This window comes from Dipodomys merriami, unplaced genomic scaffold, assembly GCF_024711535.1.
Source record: "Dipodomys merriami isolate MVZ:Mamm:240054 unplaced genomic scaffold, mDipMer1.0.p SCAF_22, whole genome shotgun sequence".
Classification (NCBI taxonomy): Eukaryota; Metazoa; Chordata; class Mammalia; order Rodentia; family Heteromyidae; genus Dipodomys; species Dipodomys merriami.
In genome coordinates, this window is record NW_027203604.1 from 18,222,501 (window position 1) to 18,244,269 (window position 21,769).

The 21,769-nt window shown below is 46.7% G+C and overlaps 1 protein-coding gene and 1 long non-coding RNA gene across 2 annotated transcripts in view; both read right to left on the minus strand.

Moving 5' to 3' along the window:
• Positions 1 to 21,769, minus strand: part of Ocm2 (oncomodulin 2) — a 49,316-nt gene that overhangs the window by 20,425 nt on the left and 7,122 nt on the right. The window lies entirely within an intron of this gene.
• LOC138834607 (uncharacterized) lies at positions 14,048 to 20,665 on the minus strand. Its single transcript, XR_011374216.1, has 3 exons — positions 20,644 to 20,665; positions 14,189 to 14,300; positions 14,048 to 14,072 (listed from the first exon to the last, which is right to left on the minus strand). It is a non-coding gene; the product is annotated as an uncharacterized lncRNA (long non-coding RNA).

Genomic DNA, 21,769 nt, shown 5'->3' on the forward strand with positions numbered 1-21,769 from the left:
ATTAACACTCAAAAACGAGAAGTGGCGCTGTGGCTCAAAGTGGTAGAGTGCTAGCTTTGAGCAAAAGAGCTCAGGGACAGTGCCCAGGCCCTGATTTCAAGTCTCAGGACCCACAAATTTAAACCAAAAAAAAAAAAAAAGCAAGTAGGAGGGGACCGGGGACAGGGGGAGAGCCAAGGGAGAATGTCTGTGACCCAAGCATGATACATGTGTGTGTGAAGATGGAACGGCAATGATTATTAACTTGATTAATTAATATGCATTCGCAATTGCAACAAAATAACACATGTATTTACATAGATAACTAATATTGAACTTTTGTTGTTGTTTTCGTGGTTGTATTGGTGCTTGAACTCAAGGGCTCTTCACACATTCTAAACTTGAGCCATACCTCCAGGTCTTTTTAGTTTCTAATTTTAGTTTTTCAGAGAGGGTCTCACACTTTTCCCCGGTTGGCCTCAGACCAGGATCCTTCTGCCTCTCATGGAGCTGGGACTACAGGGTCCTGCTAACCATTTCCCCCTCTCCAGGAGGTCTCTTAAACTGTCTCTCTCTCCTCTTCTCTCCTCCCCTCTCCTTTCCTCTCCTCTCCTTTCCTAGTACTGGGGTTTGAACTCCAAGCCTAAGATCTGGCTTGGGCTTTTCTGCTCAGCACTGGAGCTTTATTTAAGCCACAGGTCCACTTCTGGCTTCTGGCTAGTTAATTAAAGATTAGAGTCTCACAGACTTGTCCTGCCTGGGCTGGCTTCCAACTATAATCCTCAGATCTCAGCCTCTTGAGTAGTTACAATTACAGGTGTGAGCCACAGCGCCCAGTGGGTATAATTTATTTTTAAGCCACTTATGTATAAGCCACCAGGCTTGGGGCTTCTCTCCTATAGTCCTTAAAAATATCCTGAGCATGTTTTTCATTGGGGTCTTTTTGTCAGGGGCTGTGTCTTGGCATGTCCTGGGAGGTGGCTTTCTAGAAAGTCAGGCCAATGATAGGCTGTCTGTCCATCATGGCATTAATACACTTGCCCCCCAGTAGGAACACAGAGGTGGAAATATGCCTTTTATTCCCCCACCATAGAGTGAGTAAATGCTGGAATCACACACACACACACACACACACACACACACACACCACTGAGCGCCTAGGAAGTGGCGCATTTCATCACTTCTCAGTTCTGGCACCAAGTTGTTTTGGGCCATAGACGAAATCTATTTTGAGCTGCCTTTTTCCGTCTGCTGCTTCATACGTGAGTGGGTCTCCTGTGTGCTACTGAGATGCGTCTCTCCCCGGCAGTCTTACAGGAACAGAGCCAGCCAGGCGGGGAGGCTGTTCTGAGGCACAGATGGCCCCTGAGGTGGGGGGAGAGGAGGCCGCTCTTGATTTCTTCTACCTGTGGTGACAGAATGAAGCCTCCTTCCGCATCAGGTAGGACTGTCTATAAAGTTCTCTCTGTGTGCCCAAGAATGCAAGTACTAGGGCTTGAGCCCAGGGCCTGGGCGCTGTCCCTGAGCTTTTGTGCTCAATGCTGGTCCTTTACCCCTTGAACCACACCTCCACTCCCAGCTTTTGTTTAAATTGGAGCTAAGTGGTCTGGGAAGGTGGCTAGAGTGCTTGCCTTGCATGCATAAGGCCCTGGGTTTGATTCTTCGGCACCACATAAACAGAAAAGGTTGGAAGTGGTGCTGTGGCTCAAGTGGTAGAGTGCTCGCCTTGAGCTGAAGAGCTGAGGGACAGCGCCCAGGCCCAGAGTTCAGGCCCCTCGACTGACAAAAATAAACAAATAAATAAATTTTTTCTGCTTGAGGCTGACCTTCAACCTTCATCCTCGGATCTCAACCTCTTGAGCAGTGAGGATTACACGTGTGAGCACCCGCATCCAGCTTACAAAGTTATTTTTTTTTTAAGGGAATCATGGAAAACCTGTAGCCCAAGGTGGCCTTGAAATCTTGGTCCTCCTACCTCAGCTTCCTGTGTGCTGGGATTAAAGGCATGGACCACCATACTTGGTTTGCATTTTTGTCTGAAGACACCATTACCTCATGGATCCATGAAGTGCTAGATAAAGACATCTTACAAGGTGTGCAAATATGAGCGCTCTACATTTGGAATCCTTCTGGACTTGACCCCAGTTGCATTTTGACCTGTGCCCTCTCATGAGACTAAACCATCACTGTGTGGTAGAAGGCTTTGCAGAGTGCTCTGGAGTCCTTCTGGCAATGTGCTGGGAGTCTGGCTCTGCCCATGCAGACAATGAATTGTCGCAGCATCGGTGGCTGTCTTCCTTGGCTGTAATGGTCCAGCTTTTTCCTTATCCTTGGCTATTTGAGGTCCTTCCCTGGCTCCAGGGTTCCTGGGGCTCTTCCGGAACTTGCCCCTCCCTGCATCTGACTTTAGCCCCAGTTGAAAAGCATTCCATCAGGCACTCAGCCAGCCAGGCTACTGCCTCAAGTTATAGAAGAGGAGAAAAACAGGCCACAACGTAGGAGAATGGCTAAATAAACGGTGGCACATCTCCCAGATGGAACAGTATGCAGTTCTTAAAAATAACAGCCGTGAAGGCCACAGTAAGATATAAAGAAATGGACATGACATAATGTTAACTACGCAGGATCCACAGTTGTCTCTATGCCGATTAGAACTGGGTAAAAACACACCAGCAGGCTGGGTGTGGTGGTGCATGCCTATCATCTCAGCTGCTCAGGTGGTGGAAATCGGAGGATGGTGGTCCAAGGTTGGCCTGGGCAAAAGTGTGAGACCCTAGTTAAAAAATAAACTAAAGCAAAAGGGCTGGGGTATGGCTTGGGTGGTAGAGAGCTTGCTTAGTAATGAGTTCAATCCCCAGTACTGGAAAACAAACAAACCCTGCAGGTAAACAGTCCAGATAGAACACAGAAGGGCATAGAGATTGGTATGGCTGGTTTTATTTTATTTTATCCTTCACTGCATTATGAACAGAGAGGGGGAAGAATAATGAGGCCCACGTGGGGACAAGGACTGAGCCTCATGCGTGGGCCTTGAAAGGTTGTGGTTCTCTCTGTAGCCCACTGTGAACAGGGGCTCTGGAGTCCATGGATAGGTCATGCGCACCTGCTCCCAGATGCAGGATCCTCAGAGCAGCCGTGGGGACCTGCGTTTTCCAGTGTGAGCTATGACTGAAATACTGAAAGCAAGAGGAACTGGAATATAGCTCAAGAGATCCTGGGGGTTTTAAATGTGTACAGTGTGAAAATGTACATATACAAGCCTTCAGGACAATGTTCTCCATTGTTTATGGATCCCTGCTTAGGCAGGAAAAATGTTGAACTATGGATAAAAAGGACACACCATAGGTTTTTGTTTTAAATCTAAAAGCATTGCAAAAGCAATCTCTGGGCCTGGGTGCTGTCCCTGAGCTTTTTTGCTCAAGGCTAACACTCGACCACTTGGAACCACAGCGCCACTTCCAGTTTTCTGATGGTTCATCAGAGATAAGAGTCTCACAGACTATCCTATCTGGGTTGGCTTTGAACTGTGATCCTCAGATCTCAGCCTCCTGAGTAGCTAGGATGACAAGCATGGGCCACCTACACTCCCAGCTCAAAGGAATAAAGGCAGAAATCAGAAACATATAAAACAAGACCACTAGCCAGTTTAATATACTATTCTGGGTGATGGGTACCTGAATATGAATTGTATTCCCTACAGTTTTCTCTGTGTTTTATAATTTATAATTATATAATTTATAATTAGTGATTAAAAAAAAACCTTGCAGAAAAAAAATCTCTCTTCAGTTCCCACCTGTCTTTTAAAGACAGAGGGACACGGAAGCCTGCAGGGGGTACAGCAGTAGAGAGAGGGGTGACAGCATTAGAGGCCCTGGTGTCCAGGAGATGAGAACAGCTAACCACTTCCGGGATCCGATTTAGCCCTGCCCCCGCACCTGCCATTTCTATGGCAACCAGATCTCATTTGCGTTGTGGGACCAAGCCATCCAGGAAGGCTGCTGTGTGTGAATGATGTGCGTAGAGACGCATCCTACAGTGTGAATTTGAGGGGTGATCTTTAGGGTGGGGGGAGGTTCTCTGGTCCTGTGGCTCACATGCTATACTAGGACATAAGGAACATCATCTGCCAAAATACTTTTGATGACATTTACCATTACCATTGACTGTCTAGCTTCCTTGTGTCCTGTACTGCTCTAGACATTTATTGTAGGTTTGTATCTTTGTGGAAACTTCTAGAGCTTCCAATGAAAAATTACTTGCAGGCCCCAAGAGAGGGGATGGGACATTTAATAACCTGCTAGTGTGGTACAAGATGAGGTGGCTCATGCCTATCATCCTAGCTATTCAGAAGGCTGAGATCTGATAATCAGGGTTCAAAGACAGCCTGGGCAGAAAAGTCTGTAAGACTCTTGTCTCCAATGAACCACCCAAAAGCCAGAAGTGGAGCTGTGGCTCAGGTGGTAGAGCACCAGCCTTGAGTGAAAAAGCCAAATGAGAGGACAAAGCCTTGAATTCAAGCCCTAGTGCTAACACACACACACACACACACACACACACACACACACACACACCCCTCTCTAAAATGATACAGTCATTGTTTTATGTTTTTTAAACTCTGAAGATAGAGCAACACTGGTGAGATACCAGCTCCTTCCTTTTAATATGAACTTGAAACAAATGAATGAAATTTTCTATTCCTTAGTCTTCTGTTGTGGGATATGGGATATGGGAATTGTAATTATCTAACATCTTGAGAAAAGGAATTCATTTTCAATAATAATGTTTTTAAAATCCTTAGTATAGTGTTGAATTCAGTAATGAACTCAGCCATTACTACAAAAAATATTAAACACCATGATTTTGGGGGGGGCGGGGTGGAAGAAGAGGGGAAAAAAGTATGTCCTTGCTATGTAACCCAAGCTGGCCTCAAACTCAAGATCTTCTTGCTTCAGCCTCCTGAGTGCTATACCACCATATTGGGCAAGAACATGATTTTGTGTGTGTGTGTGTGTGTGTGTGTGTGTGTGTGTGTGTGTGTGTGTGTGTGTGTGTGTGTATGTCCCAGTATCAGGGCTTGAACTCAGCACCTTGCACTCTTGCTTAGCATTTTTGCTCAAGGCTGATGCTCTACTACTTGAGCCACAGCTCCACTTCCAACTTTTTGGTGTTTCATTGGAGACACTCAAATGGAGACACAGGAGATGTAAATCTTGGGAAGGTTTGGTGACTTAACTCCATGAGTAGTGGGGCTTAGGGCCTATGTGGGTCCTTGTAATCCTTTTCTTTTCTTTTTGCCAGTCCTGGGGTTTCAACTCAGAGTCTTGGCACTGTCCCTGAGCTTCTTTTGCTCAGGGCTATAATAACCAGCTGGGGGTGGGGGAGGGAGGGAAAAGGAGGCAGAGATGGCAAGAGGCACCTACAGAGCAGAGCAGGCCTGTGGAGAGGCCTGAGGCCTGCAAAGAGGCCTGCTGTTTGCAGAGAGGCCTGGGGAGAGACCAGTGAAGAGTTGAAAGGCCTGCAGAGGAGGAAGGAAGGAAAAAGAAAAGCCTTCCCCTTTGGAGCTTTAGAGCTTTGGAGCTTTGGAGGTCTGGGATTGGAGGTTTGCAGCCCGAAGTTTGCAGACCAACTAATAAAGGTCAGGGCTGCCCATTGGAAGATTGGAGGTTTGGTAATTGAGGCTGCTCTTGGTTCTGGATAGCTAGCCCAGGACAATGTAGTCGCAGGCCCCTTTTCTGGTGTAAACAGTGTAAATAAAATCTTTTGTCACCTTTAACCATGCCTCAATGGATCGTCTTGCTCTCAGGTCATAATTAAGCTAGCTCTCTACCCCTTAGCCACAGCACCACTTCAGCTTTTTCCTATTTAAGTGGTACTGAGGAATCAAACCCAAGACTTCATACGAGCTAGGCAAGTACTCTAGCACTAAGCCACGTTTCCAGTCTGATGTAATCATTTTCTAGACGAAGTAGCATCAGCTACAGAAAGTTATAATCTCACATTCTGGAGACAGAAGTCCAAAGGTCTACATGCTGGTAGGACTGGTTCCTCCTTTAGCTTCTCTCCTTAGCTTGTGTCAACCTTATCCTTGAGCCACATCGCCACCTTTTTCTAAGCATTTGTATTGTAATTGTGTCTTCTAATAAGGACACTAGTCAGACCAGGTACAGTGATGCATACCTGTAATTCCAGCACTGAGGAGCTTGAGGTGGAAGCATCTTGAGTTGGAGGTCAGCCTGGGCTACATAGCAAGACCCTACCTCAAAACAAACAAGAAAAACCCAAAAGAAAACAGAAGTAAAATAAGAAAAGACATTCATCAGATTACACTGGGACGCCATCTCTGAGGTTGCTTGCTGGAAGCCATGCAAAACAGTCCTCTTTTCTGGTTCTTTTGAGGTTCTCGTTCTGGCTCCAGAGTCTCCTAGGCTATATCTGTGTAGACCAGAAATGTGATTGCTGTGATGTCCCCGGGGCGGGGCAGTGTTCTAGGCTGCACAGGCCTGGGCCTCCATGGCGCGAGGCACATGATGCTAGGTGCTCCAATTCCACAGCTACTCCTTACAGCACTGGCATGACTAGAAAGAGCCAAGAACGTGGTTGAGATGGGTCCTAGCCTACTGTGCATACCTCCACACAAAGATCCAGGAAAGGCAGGAAAAATACCTGTGGGCTACATAGAAAGGAAAGAATCTTGCATTAATGATTCCCTGGAGTGTAAGAGGGAGAGGACTGGCAGAGAGATGACTGGATGGTAAACATTTCCATCCAGGTGTCTGAGAAAGTCCTCAGGGATAGCCAAGCAGAGGGGGAGGAGCAACAGACAAAGGAAATATCAATAAACAAAGCCTGGCACTGGTGGTTCACGCCTATCATCCTGAGGAGCAAGGTGTGAAGCCAGCCTGGGTGGAAAAGTCTACGAGACTTTTTATCTCTAATGAACCACCAAAAAGCCAGAAGTGGAATTGTGGGTCAAGTGGTAGAGCACCAGCCTTGAGTAAAAAAAAAAAGCCATAACAATGGCTGTTTTAGTGTTATGGATTTTTCTAGTGTTCTGTATCTCCTCTTTTTGGTAGTTCAAGTTGTCCTTGAACTTGCTGTGTAATCCAGGCTGGCTTCAAACTCACAATCCTCCTGCCTCTGCCTCCCAAATGCTGGGATTACAGGCATAAGCCATGTCCTCTCCTCTTTTAAGGACATGAGGTCACTGGATTAAGCATAGGCTTGGTATGGAATGGCAGTTGATACTGCTTCTACAGAGGATGTGCTGGGCATCAGGAGACAGAGGACAGAGGACCATGGACAGGCTGGGCTACCATAAACTGACATCCCTCACAGCTGATGGCCATGCTGGGCGAGGTTCATGTGCTCAGGCCTTGTCCTTCTTCAAGAGAGACCACTCTGACCTTCACGGAGCTGTCCAAGGGTCCTGACCACCCCTCTCCCCAATCGTGGCTTTGGGTGATAACCTAGAGCCACAGAAGACCCTCTGGGTTGTCCTTGGTGCCTGCCTCGCCCCTAAGCATGTCAAGAGAACATCCTTCTTTGAAAATCAAGATTAGAGCCAGGTGCTGAGAGCTCACACCAGTCATCCTAGCTACTTAAGAGACTGAGGTCTGAGGATCAAGGTTTGAAACCAGCTCTGGCAAAAAATGAAGAAGAAGAAAAAGGAGGAGGAGAAGGGAGGAAGAGGAGGAGAGGGAAGAGGAAGGGGAAAGGAAGAGAAGGAGGAGGAGGAAGAGGAGGAGGAGGACGAGGACGAGGAGGAGGAAGAGGGGGACGAGGAGGGGGACAAGGAAAATAGAAATAGAAAAATGTCTTTTCCACTTCAGGCAAGCAACTCTCAGAGTACGTGTGAGGCTAGGCTTGCTTTTCAACTTTTATTTAACAAATGGCTTTTGTCCTCTGAAGCAATGCAACCCAGGACCCTGGGTCCCCTTCCATGGTTGAGACACGGAGCGTTGCTGGCCTCTCAGACCCAGGCTCCCCCGAGACTGTAGCAGGCAGGTCCTGGCAGGTGAAGCTGAGAGGTAAGAGCAGGAGGGAAGTGGGTGGGGCAGGGACAGCAGGAAGGGTGGATTCCCAGAGGACGCCCTAGGATCCGTGTGTGTGTGTGTGTGTGTGTGTGTGTGTGTGTGTGTGTGTGTGTGTGACTGGCCAGTTCTTCCATATATGTCAGATGCATCCTGCCAGGACCTGCAGCTCTAGACTATGGGGTGGGGAGGACTACTGGGTAGACTATCACCTCCACCCATGTACTCAGATGCACACACAAGCAATTGAGTTGCACATGGTCTTTCAAGGGTTGCTCATACCAAGGGACAGCCACCAGACACTGCAGGACAAGAGGGATGTGGCTCACACCTGCAGGGACCAGACAGCAAGCCAAATACCACCCTGTCCCTACCAGCCAAGCCCAGACCCGGATGGTTAGCTTCCAAGTTAGAACAAGATGGAGGAAGTTAACACAGGATGCTTGGCTTCTAGCTAGCTGCCTCTGTTTCCCCTAGGCCAGCAGGGTCCCAACAGGACACACCTGAATCTCCTTTTGTCTAATAGTAAGCATTTTCCCTGTTCTTGGTTATTGTCCTTGGTCTGTTTTCTTGCACACAGCCCATGGGGATTCTTTTCTTACTAAAGTGAATTTCACTTAGCATAAAATTAACCTGCCCAGCATGGTAGAGCATGCCTATAAACCGGCTACTAGGAGGGCAAAAGCAGAAGAATCAAGGTCTGAGGTGAGCCCTGACAAATCACAAGTTCCTAATAATAATAAAGCAAATAAAATGCTCAGGGACTTGGTTCAGATGGTAGAATGCCTGCCTAGCAAGGTCCTGAGTTCAAACCTATACTGTCCAAAAATACCATGTTCAGTGTGGAACAAGGCCAGGTGTGGTAGTACATGTCTATAATCCCAGCATTCAGGAGAGTAAAGTGGGACAAATGGCAAATCAAAGTCGCCCTGGGTGACAGAGTGGGTCTCGGTCCAATTGGTGCCATAGATGCTTGGCACAACCAGTTCTGTATGGCACCAGCCAGAGGGCTGGATCGCCTTTTAGGCAGCTGTAGGCTACACAGCTCACTCCCCAGAGGGAGGAGAAGGAAGGTTTCTTAAACACGTGTTGGGCGCAGAGAAAGCTCCTGGATCAAACCAATACTGAAACAGATTTAAATGCCCTCTGGATGCATAACCTGAGAATGGTGGGCCCACAAGAGAACTCTGACTTAAGACCCTCACAACAAGCAGTCTAAAAAGCCAAATCCCCATCTTTACATCCATTGGCTCAGCATGGTCAGAGCTGGACCAATAATGAACAACTTCTTTCATTTGTTCCCACTCCTCCCTCTACTCAGGACCAGTAGAGAAGGCCAAATAGGTTGTTCTAGCCAATCACAGAGGGTGTCTCATTTGTATTCAGCAGCCTCCAGCTTCCCTAAGGCCAACAGCCTCCAACCTGTGCGCACCTGTCTTTGTCTTTTTTTTTTTTTTTAATAATCCTCTAGAGTTTCCTTCTCCTCTGCCATTGAGCCCTGCCAAATGCAAATGATGCCACTGACGCCCTTGGCACAGTGAGCTCTCAATGGACAGTCTGTTCTCACCTGGGTGGCATTTGTGTATTTTCAATGGAGTACTTTTTTTTTTTGTTATTTGCATCCCCACTAAAATGCCTCTTCTGTCTCCTCTGCCATAAAGCTAAGAATCATGATGTCTGCTTTACTGGCTAGTCCCTGGAGGCTTGGGCACCTGAGGTACCAGGAAGTCTGTACTAAAATGAAAAAAGAAACATGGGTTGAACCAAGTTAAGCTAAACCAAAAGGATGTTCATTGCCTCATCTGATCCAGTGAATGGATATGTCCAGATTTGAATGTATCTAGCTATTCAATAAAGCCACTCCAGGGTGTAAGCTAAACCTGAAGGGACTTCTGGAAGGTTCCCTGAGGGGGCATCAAGATGGTGGTCACTAGCCAGGCATCAGTGGCTCACACCTGTAATCCTAGCTACTTAGGATGCTGAGATCTGAGAATTGAGGTTTGAAGCCAGCCAGGGCAAGATAGTCTATGAGGGCCTGGGCTCTGTCCCTGAGCTTTTGTGCTCAAGGCTTGCACTCTACCACTTCAAGCCACAGCTCCACTTCCCGTTTTCTGGTGGTTCATTGGAGATAAGAGTCTCACAGACTTTCCTGCCCCAGCTGGCTTTGAATCCTGACACGCAGATCTTAGCCTCCTGAGTAGCTAGGATGATAGGTGTAAGCCATCAGCACCCAGTATCCTAAGCCTGTTTCTGACCCCAACTGCCCAGTTTAGAGATCCTCTGAGACCATCTTCATTCCGTGAAGTCAATAAATTGTGAGGCAGTCAGATGCTCCATGACCGACAAAAAAAAAAAATTAAAAATTGTGGGGATTCCTATACTGGCCTGAGGTGTGCTTACAGCCTGGGAGAGCTGGGAGATTGATTCCTGCTTTCCGCAGATTGCAGGAAAGTACCCCAGGTGCTGAAGGAAAAAGGTTCATGGGCAAAATCTAGAGAGTTCCACAAGTAGACATCCAGATGTTCCTTCCTAGTGGAGTTCTGGGCAACTAATGCCTCCCAGCAACGCATGTGAACACATGCCATCTTCCCACGGTAGTGAGCAAGCAAGCCCAAGCTTGGCATCAGAAGGTTTTTGCGGAGGTTGGCCACACGGGATAGGGCAGTGTTGATGGTCCAGAGGCTGACTTCAGTTTCCAGCCCATCCACAGCTGGTTCTGTGTGGCCCAAAGTCACTGCCAACAAGCCACATTGTTGAATGGGCTGTCTGGTATGTCCCAGGTAAAGAAAGATCATTCTCACTAGCCTGGACAGTCTAAGTAAGGCCCCTCACATCACCTCCCGGTGCTTAGGGAAAAGGGTGGTCTCCCTTCAGGAAGCAGGTGCTGGTGGCTCACACCTGTAGTCCTAGCTACTCAGGAGTCTGAAATCTGGAGGACTGAGGTGCAAGGCCAGCTAAAACAGAAGAGTGCATCTCCCAATTAACCAGCAAAATGCTCAAGAAGTAGAACACCAGCCATGAGCAAGAAAGCTGAGGCCCTGAGTTCAAGACCTGGTATTGGCAAAAAAATGGGGGGGGGAATTTAGGGGAGATGGCATGTCATCTCAGCCTCATGGTTTTTTTTTCCAGTCCTAGGACTTGAACTAAGGGTCCGAGCACTGTCCCTGAACTTTTCTTTTGCTCAAGGCAAGCATTCTACCACTTGAGCCACTGCACCACTTTCAGTTTTTTTTTCTGAAATAAAACTGAGGAATTGCTGAGGAATTGAATCCAAGGCTTTGTGCATGCTAGGCAAACACTCTACCACCAAGCCACATTCCCAGCCCAGCCTCATAGGTTTTGTAGAATGGTGGATGGAGACTTAGGTGTGATTCCAGTCTCTGGTTAGTTGTGGGTCAGTGATCTGTGATTTCACCAAAAGGCAGAGTGGAATGACCACAACTCTGCCAGCTTCTCCTTGGAGGGAGTCTGAAATCTTATCTCAGGTCTTTGAGAATCTGGCCTCAGCTGAGTGTTAAACACTGGCAACTCAAGAGCTCGTGTGTGTGTGTGTGTGTGTGTGTGTGTGTGTGTGTGTGTGTGTGTGTGTGTGTGTGTGTGTGTGTGTTACTATGTTATGAATTCATGGCCTTGAAGTTGCTAGGCTGGTACTCTATCACTGAGCTACAAGTCCAGCCTATTTTTCACTGGGTATTTTTTTTTCTCTTTTTGAGATAGGATCTCAATACCTTATCTACCAGAGCCCACTTAGGACATGACATTTCCCTCTTTTTTTTTGTTGACAGAGGGATTTGAACTCAGAGCCTTGCACTTGCTTGTTTGTTCAGCTGGCGCTCTACCACTTGAATGATGCCATCAGCTGAGGTGGATTTTATTTTTGCTGGTTAATTGGAGATAAAACAGTCTTGTAGACTTTTCTGCTCATGATGGTTTCAAGCTATGATCCTCCAACTCTCAGCCTCCTGGGTAGCTAGGATCCCAGGAGTAAGTCACAGAGCCCGACTCTGAGTTGTCTCTTTATGAGTCCCCAGAGCAGGGTCATGGGTTTCCTCTGTCAATGAAGCTCTGGCCATGACAGACTATTAAAACTCCCTGGGCAGCCATTCCTGAAGCAATGAAAGAAGGCCATAGAGGCCATAGTGAGCCCTTGTAAGCATGGGACAGAAACCCCTAAGTGCTGCCTCCCTCCATGGCTTTAAAATCCCACACCTAACCTTTCTATTCTTCACTGCACAGAGGCGGGGGGGGGGGGAGGGGGGAGCTGGGACTCTGACCCTGATCCCCATGAGATTGCTGAGCGAGGGGAGGTTATACTGTAAGTTGGACCAGTGCCTTCTTCCTCTTTCCCTAGTGAAGCCCAGCTTGCTTACTTGTCTGCTTGCTTGCTTGCTTCCTTCCTTCCCTCCCTCCCTTCCTTCCATCTGTCCCTCCCTTCCTCTCTGTCTCTCTCTCTGTGTCTCTTTCTCTTTGTGTGTCTCTGTCTCTGTCTCTCTCTCTAGTACTTCACTTTGAACTCAGGGCCTTCCATTGGCTAGGCTCTACCCCTTGACCCTATACCCCCAAGCCCTTTTACTTTTCAAGGAGAGTCTTGTGCTCTTTTGCCATGGCCAGCCTCAGACTGAGATTCTCCCACCTCCACCTCCTGTGCAGCTAGGATTACAGGCATGTGTTACCATGCCTGGCTCAAAAGCCCCAGTTCTTAGCTGAGCAAGTAGCCACCTAGAACAAAACCTACATTTCCCTGCTTTGCTTGCAGCTTCGTGTGGCATGTCTCTAGGTAATGGCCCCCAAAGGGTTTTAAAACTAAGATGTGGGCTGAGAAGGTGGCTCAGTGGTAGAGCTCTTGTCTTGCATGTCTGAAGCCCTGGGTTCGATTCCTCAGCACCACATAAGCAAAAAAGAAAAAAGCCGGAAGTGGCACTGTGGCTCAAGTGGTAGAGCACTAGCCTTGAGCTGAAGAGCTGAGGGACAGCGCCCCGGCCCAGAGTTCAGGCCCCATGACCGGACCCCCCAAAAAAAATAAAAATAAGATGTAACACAATATATAATTGACCTTTTAAAATTGTATAAGCCAGGTGCTGGTGGCTCAGGCCTGTAATCCTACCTACTTAGGAGGCTGAGATATGAAGATACAGGTTCAAAGTCAGCCTGGACAGAAAAGTCTGTGAGATTCATGTCTCCAATTAACCAGTAAAAAGCCAGAAGTAGAAGTGTGGCTCAAGTGGCAGAGCATCAAGGCCTTGAGTTCAAGCTCCAGTATTGGCCTAATTAGGTATAGTTCATGAGTCTTCAGTACTAGTATAGTGTTGTGCAAGTATCACTGACATCTAATTTTAGAAAGGCCAATGAGTTTTAAGCAATCTTTTTCTTTTTTGTCAGTCATGGGGCTTGAACTCTGGGCCTGGGCACTGTCCCTCAGCTCTTCAGTTCAAGGCGAGCGCTCTACCACTTGAGCTACAGCGCCACTTCCGGTTTTCTAGTGGTTTATTGGAGATAGAAGTCTCATAGTCTTTCCTGCCTAGGCTGGCTTTGAACTGCGATCCTCAGATCTCAGCCTCCTGAGTAGCTAGGATTATAGGCGTGAGCCACCAGCGCCCAGCTTCTTTTTTTTTTTTTTTAATTTTATTTTATTTTATTTTATTTGAGAACATACTGTACAGAGGGGCTACAATTACATGGGCAGGATAATGCATACATTTCTTACCAAGCATTGCAGCCTCCTCCTTTGTTTACCCTTCATCTCCCTTCCCAGCCTCCCCCCTCCCCCCACCCAATTATACCCCCCTCCCCCCCCCCACCGACATTGTAAAGCTGGTTTTGACATGACATTTTGTACTTCTCATTGTTGCAACAGGTCCACCTGAACCCAGCTTCTTTTTAAATTATATTTTTTATTGTCTTTAGTTGTACAAAGGGCTTATCACTCAACAAGTCAGTTTATATGTACAGTGCATCTTGATTTTTTCGTAAAGGTGCGGTGGCACATACCTGTAATCCCAGCACTTGGGAGGTTAAGGCGGGAGGATTCCATGTTCTAGGCCATCCTGGGCTACGTAGGGGTACCTTGTAAAGGTGTAACAAACAAAATATGTCTATCACAAACTATTTATATCCTCTCTTAGAAAAGAGATAAAACAAACTTGGAATGTGAATGTGATGGCTGGAATTCCAGTTGTCACCTTGGACCATGAGGTTGGAGCCATGTCTGAGGGCTGGTACAATGAACATGCTGGAAGGATCCAGAACATCTTGTCTTTGTGCTGCCGGAAGATCCAGGGTTGCTCACCCGGGCTTTCAGTGTGAAAGGGAGAAAACTTTATTTAAGGCAGGGCTGGGGGTGGAGGGCGTGCCCAATCTTCACAGTACAACTTAAAGTTAACCAATCGCGGAGTGGCTGGTGAATCAGTCTAGGTTCTTAGTTGCAACCATGGCCTAATTTTAACTGGTTTGAACCACACAGGGATGTGTGAAAAGGCCACTGGGGAATGACTGGGGAGTGCAGAGTCTCCAGGAAGGCTGGAGAACCTGACCTGAACACAGGCAGAAACAGTCTCAGACTCCTTGTGGAGCTGACTGGACACAGCTAGCACTGCTGCGGTAGGAACTGGTATCACCTGGCTGCTTCCTCTCGAATCATGATGGGGAGATGTGGTTGTCAGGCTCCCAGGTAGCCATACTCAGTCCTTTTTTAAAATTTTTGGTCGTGGGGCCTCAACGCTGGGCCTGGATGCTGTCCCTCAGCTCTTCAGCTCAAGGCAAGCACTCTACCACTGAGCCACCTTCCCAGCCCCCATACCCAGTCCCAATCCTCTTTCTCTCTAGCCACAGGTGGGTCCCAGGGTAGAATTCTAGCTGCAAGAGAGGCAGGGAAAAATGAGTGGCAGGCTTTCTAAACAGGTTAGTCAGCCAGAATGAATGACAAGTGGCCACATCTCTTATATATTTAAATGTATCTATATCTAACTATATATTTAGATATCTATCTCTGTAAGTATATCTGTATCTTTCTCAATATATAATTAGTATATCTAAATATACATTTAGATAGATATACATATCTAAATATGTATCTACATATCTAAATATATATAGATCTATGGATAGATATCTACCTATAAAATGTATATTTATATGGGTATATAAACATATATATGTATATAGATATATATTTACATAGACATTTACATCTAGATATATCAATATAGATATGGATCTAAATCTTATTTAAATATAAATATATTTAGATCTATATCTAGGTATATAAATATAGGTATTTACATATATGTAAATATGTAGATATTAGCTCTATATCCAAATAGGTATATAGATAGACGGATATAGATGTATTTAAAGAAGATCCTTCTAACCCAGAGCTGTGTTTGTGAAGCTTCTTGTAGTTCCCCCCGGAGGCAGATTTTGACACCAAGAAGCAGGAACCAGAAGACTTTCCGAATAGCCTAGTTTCTATTTCTGTGGAAGTGTCTGCTTGCTCGGCAATCCCTCTTCTGGGTGTACAAACTCAAAATGTAAGTAGAGATGTGGACAGGTATGTGTGCGTGTTTGGAACAGCGTCATCCATAAGGGCCAAAAGGCAGAGGGGCATGCTGTGGCTCATGTGAGTAATCCTAGCTACTTGGGAAGCTAATGCTCGGATGATCATGTTTTGAGGCCAGCCTGGAGAAGGAGGGAGTTAGTGAGACCCCACCTCAACAAAAAAGCCAGGCATGGTTTTTCATGTGTCTGTACTCAGCTGTGTGGGAGGCGTAGGTAGGAGGGTCATAGTCTGAGGCCAGCCTTTGGTAAACAAGCATGAAAAAAAAATTAAGCAATAAGGGCTGGGGCTATGGCTAAAGTGGCAGAAGGCCTGACTAGCAAGCACAAAATCATAAGTTCAAAGCCCCAGTATGACCAATAATGGTAATAATAATAATAATAGTAGTAGTAGCAAAACCTGGGTTTGGTGGGTCATGCCTGTAATTCTAACTACTCAGGAGGCTGAGATCTGAGAACTGTGGTTCAAAGCCAGCCTGGTCAGGAAAGTCTTTGAGACTGTATTTAGTTTTGTGTTAGTCCTGGGACTTGAACTCAGGGCCTGGGCATCGTCCCTGAGCATCTATTCTTTTGCTCAAGGCTAGGGCTCTACCACTTGAGCCACAGCTCTACTTCTGGCTTTTTAGTGGTTAATTGGAGATAAGAGTCTCACAGACTTTCCTGCCTGGGAAAATCATGATCTTAGATCTCAGCCTCCTGAGTAGCTAGAGTTACATGTGTGAGCCACTGGAGTCTGGTGTGTGTGAGACTTTTATCTCCAATTATCCACCAAAAAGCTGGAAGTGCAGCTGTGGCTCGAGTGGTAAAGTGCTACCCCTGAACAAAAAAGCTCAGAGATAGCTCGCAGGCCATGAGTTCAAGTCCCAGGACCTGCATACATGCAAAAAAATAATAATTAACAACTGAGAGAAAGTAGAAGGGTGATTGTTACAGGGAAGGAGAAATGGTGAGAAGGGGTGTTTAGTGAAGAAAATGGGGACAGTTTGAGAAAATGGCACAGAGGTGGAGGAGTCCGCTAACAGTGGTTGAATAACCATGAATGGATGCCCCACCTCTGAATTGTATGCTTCAAATGGTACATTTTCTGTATATTTTACAATAATGATAATAATAATAACAACACTAATCCTATTAAAACATCTATTTGTTCAAAGATCACTGTCTTGAAAGACTCTTAGTTGGATCTTATTAGCAGGATGAAAGCCAAGCACCAGATTGCCAAAACAGCCCATCTGTTCAGTTACTCCATTGATAATGGTAATCAATCCACAGGAAAGGAACCAAGTAACCTTGTGCCCAGCTGCCAGCTGCCCTGCTATGGAAAAGCCACCGATGGACTCGCTGACACACAGGCCTTGTTTTTTGAGGCCTGGAGACTTGGACCCCATGAGCTGTCCATGACATCACCCAATCACAGGTACTCCCTCCCTCCCTCCTTTCCTCCCTCCCTCCCTTCCTGCAGTAATGAGATTTGAACTCAGGGTCTTTCCCTTGCTATTTAAAGACCCTGCCACTGAGCCACACCCTAAGACCTTTATGTCTGCATTTCATTTTCAGATAGGGTCTCACACTTTTTGTTTAGACTATCCTTGGACTGTGATCTTCCTGCTTCTACTTTCTGTGTATCTTGGATTACAGTTATATAACACTATGTCCAGTTTGTTCTTTGAGATAGGATGTTGCTAACTTTTTGCCCTGGCTGGTCTTAGACCAAGATCCTCCTGTCTCCATCTCCCACATAACTGGGATTACAGACATGACCCCCTGAATTGGGCTGGGTCCCAAATCACATAGATTTATCTCCCAACAAATCTATTCTCTAATGAGTCCTGAATTCAGATACACACACACACACACACACACACACACACACACACACACACACTTGAATAGACACAATGAACGAAATTCTTCCAGCATGTACACCTTTTCCAGAAACAATGCAGAATAACAAAACTGAAAAGCTCAGAGCCATCACCAGACAGTAAATTTTAAAAGACTAGGTGGAATGTAGCCAACCACCCTCACCAAAAATAAAACACTCCACTTCCTTCAGCAGATTCAATTATCTCTCTTTAAAAAAGGGCTTAAAAAAAAAAAAAAAAAAAAAACCTTTCAGCAGGCAGCAGATCCAGCAAGTGAGCTGTGAGAATAACAGTGAATAATGAAGGGGCCAGAGCACAAGGTGAGAAATAAAACATGGCCTGGCCCGGCCATGAAAATAAGCATCTGAAAAGGAATATTAACCAGCACTGGTAGCTCATGCCTGTAATCCTAGCGACTCAGGAAGCTGAGATCTGAGCATTATGATTCCAAGCCAGCCCAGGGAAAAAGAGTCTGTGAGACTTTTATCTCTAAATTAACCACCAAAAAGTTGGAAGTGGAGCTGTGGTTCAAGTGGTAGAGTACCAGCTGTGAGCAAAAATTGCTCTGGGATAGCGCCCAGGCTCTGAGTTCAAGTTCCAGGATAGATATTCATACACGTGCGCACACGCACGAACACACACACACACACACACACACTCAGAAAGAAAAGGAAATAAAAGAAAAAAAGAAAAGAAACATGTACTGTTTTATCATTGAGAGACAATCGCTGTTAGTGTTCTCCTTCCAGCCCTATGAATATGTATGATTTGAACATGAATATGCATACATGTATGCATATAAGCTCACACTTTCTCCTTTTACTTTGCATGGCAATGTGGGGCTTTTCCTTTGCTGACATGGCCGCCCCTGTCTGTCAGGTTCACATGGTCATCCTTCCCTGAGTTTGGACATCTTTGGGCTTCTTGGTCCTCTGACCAAGATGTGAGTCTCTGCTATTAACACCTCCCCAACACATATTAACATGCTCTCCTGACTTCCTGCCCATGTCTGTACTGGAATTTCTGTGTCCAGGGCCTGTGTGGCCTTCTAAGGAGCAAGGCCCTACCAAATATGGGCTCCCACACTGTTATCCACCCAGACAACTTCTGCAGATGGTCAGCACCTACCATGACCTCTTAGAAGGCTGGGCTGGGTAGGAAATGGGGACACACAAGTGGAAGGGTGGGAAGTAGCTGACTTGTATGTGTGATGAACACGTGAGAAATCTAATGTACAGTGTAGTGATGTCTGTAATCTTGGCTACAGGAGAGGCAGAGGTTGGAGGCCGGCCTGAGTAAAAGCCAGACACTTTTATCTGGAAAGCAGACTTAAATGCAAAAGCAGGCTGTGAGAGTGACTTCTGTGGTAGAGTGTCTGCTTAATAAGTATGTGGCCCTGAGTTCAACCCCCAGTACCACCAGAAAGAAAGAGAGAAACAGAAAGAGACACATACATACACACATAGAGACAGATCGATTGTAAACATGAGGGCTGGTTCTTAAGATTATATTGCATTGGGGATTTTTGCTGAAAGAATGGATTTTAGTGCTCTACAAACACAAACACACACACACACAGAGTAACTGAACTTGCTTCACCATAGTAACCATTTCAGATTTATGGATGCCTCAAAGCATTGCGTTGCATACCTTAAATATATATATATATATATATATATATATATATATATATATATATAGAGAGAGAGAGAGAGAGAGAGAGAGAGAGAGAGAGAGAGTGTAAAGAATAAAATACAAGCTGGATGCAGTGACTCACACACTTAATTCCAGCTTCCCTGGGGAAACAGAGATCAAGAAAATACAGATCCAATGTTAGCCAAGGCACAAACTTGGTGAAACCCCATCTCAACAAACAAGCTGGGTGCTATGGTTCCCATCTCCCAGCTACTCCATAGGTAGAGGTAGGAGGAAGGGAATCTGAAGTCAGCTAGGGCAGTAGTGTGAAACCCTATCTGAAAAACTAAAAATAAAAGGGTTGCCAGGAGGTGTGGATCAAGTGGGAGAGCACCTGCCTAGCAAGTATTAAGCCCTGAGTTCAAATGCACACATATGCATCTGTATGTGTACATATACATATATATGTATCTCCATTCCTTCCTCTGCTACAAAATAATAAGCCCAGTGAGCATTCCAGGAGGAACCACAGAGTCCAGTGAGCCTATAGGCAGATGCTGGCCCCGCCCATTTAATAAACACCTTTGGACACAGGCAGCAATGGGAGGTGCAGGAAGTCACCTGGGGGCCTCCCTGACTTGGGCGTCAGCCATGAAGGCATGGAGGTTGGTGGCTGTGACTGAACCACAACTTCCTGCTGGGCTCTGAGCCCAGAGGGAAGCCAGCAGGCAAATCCAGGTTGCCAACAGCAGCCTCTGGCTTCTTAGGGGTGAACTGTGACCCCCAGATTGTGGACAGCCTGAGTGATAGATGTGTCATTTTCTCGTTTCTTCTCTTAGGAGTCAGCTTATGGTTTGGGGCAGACAGAATCTGTTTTCTTTTTGAGTTTCCTAAAAAAGCAAAAACAAAAACAAAAAACAAAACCCCAACAACTATGGGCTGCATTGGGCTTAAACTTAGTCACACATCAACCCAGGCGCTGGTAGCTCATATCTGTAATCCTAGCCACTCAGGAGGCTGAGATCTGAGGATCTTGGTTCAAAGCCAGCCCGGGAAGGAAAGTCCATGAAACTCTAATCTCCAATAAAAAACCACCAGAAAACCAGAAGTGGTGCTTTAGCTCAAGTGGTGGAGGGCTAGCCTTGAGCTGAAGAGCTGAGGGACAGCGCTCAAATCCAGAATTCAAGCCCCATGACCAACAAAAAAACAAAACAACAACAACAAAAAACTTAGTCACACACACACACACACACACACACACACACACACACACACACACACTCACACTCACACTCATACAAAAGCCCCTTCCTGGTTTTCTTGAGTCACCATGAGTCTCTTGGGTGGGACAGGGTCTACCCCAAGAGGAGGTCGAGGGGTCCAGGTGGGACCTGGCCCAAGGTTCCAGCCCAGGATGTGATGATTTACTGTAGATTCAGGCCCTGGTTTCCCACAATCCCGTGTCCCACTGCAGGGAGGCCCAGAAATAGTACAGATGTTATAGGAGCTGACAGGCCTGGGGGGAACCCAAGGTCCCTGCCCAACCTGCCCAACCCAGCTGCTATGCAGAGTTTCAGGCTTACCTGGAGTTCAAGATGCTCCTACCTCCGCCTGCTGGGATTACAGGTGTGAGTCACTGTCCCCTGCCTTCAACCTTGGTTTTATGGGCTTGGAGGAAAGGTTCAGTGACTGGTAGTGTGGTATTTCAGTGGCTCTGGCTCTTCTTGTCCTAGGAGAAACCTCCCTGAGAGCAGGGACTTCATCTCATCTGTCCCAGTGCCTAGAATGTGCCCAAACTCATCACAAGGCACTGGATGGGTTTGACTGTGGGATGACTGGCAAGGGCAGGTTTGCACAGAACCTGTGCCCTCTATAACAGGAGACCACCTGTGGCTCAAGTAGTAGAGCACCAGCCTTGAGCGAAAAAGCCCAGGGATAGGCCCTGAGTTCAATACCGCACCTAGTTTTTAAAAATTTTGGCACACACACACACACAAAATAAATAGAACAGAAACCTGTGGTCCACAAAAATAATCATTTTAACACAGCACAAAGAACCCTGTGACTTTCGTGGCTGTCTCGTCGTGCTTGGGAAAGATAGGAGTTCAGAGGCAGAGCGAGGATCTAAAGCCTCAGGGCAGGTGCCTGCCTTCTAGAACCTTCTCCACAGTCACTCACAGACCATGAAGTGGGAGTGGGGGGCAGGAAGATGCTACCTTTCTAGAGACAAGCTGCCCTCAGTCCTGGCCTGACTCCATGTACCCCAAGTGAGTGAAGCGACAACCTCTGTGGACAGAGCATAAATATTCCCACCCCAGACTAGGAGTGGAAAATGGATGGGGGGGTGGGGGGGAGGGACTCACGGGCAAGTGAGAGGAGCCAGGCCTGACCTACTACAACCCCAAACCACCCCTCAGAGCCCAGCTCTATACCTGACTCAGGACCCAACAGCTCTGGCAATGACACCAGATTGAGGCCCAGCCTCCGCTCTGAGCTGGTAGACATAAACTCTCAAGACCCCTGTTCTTTCCTCTCGGAGCAACTCCCCCTGTGCAAGCTGGGCTCCAGGGATTCATGCCTGTAATATCAGCTACTCAGGAGGCTGAGATCTGAGGATCATGGTTTGAAGCCAGCCTGGGCAGGAAAGTCTAGGAGACTCTGATTTCCAATGAACCACCATTAAAGCTGGAAGTGGAGCTGTGGCTCAAG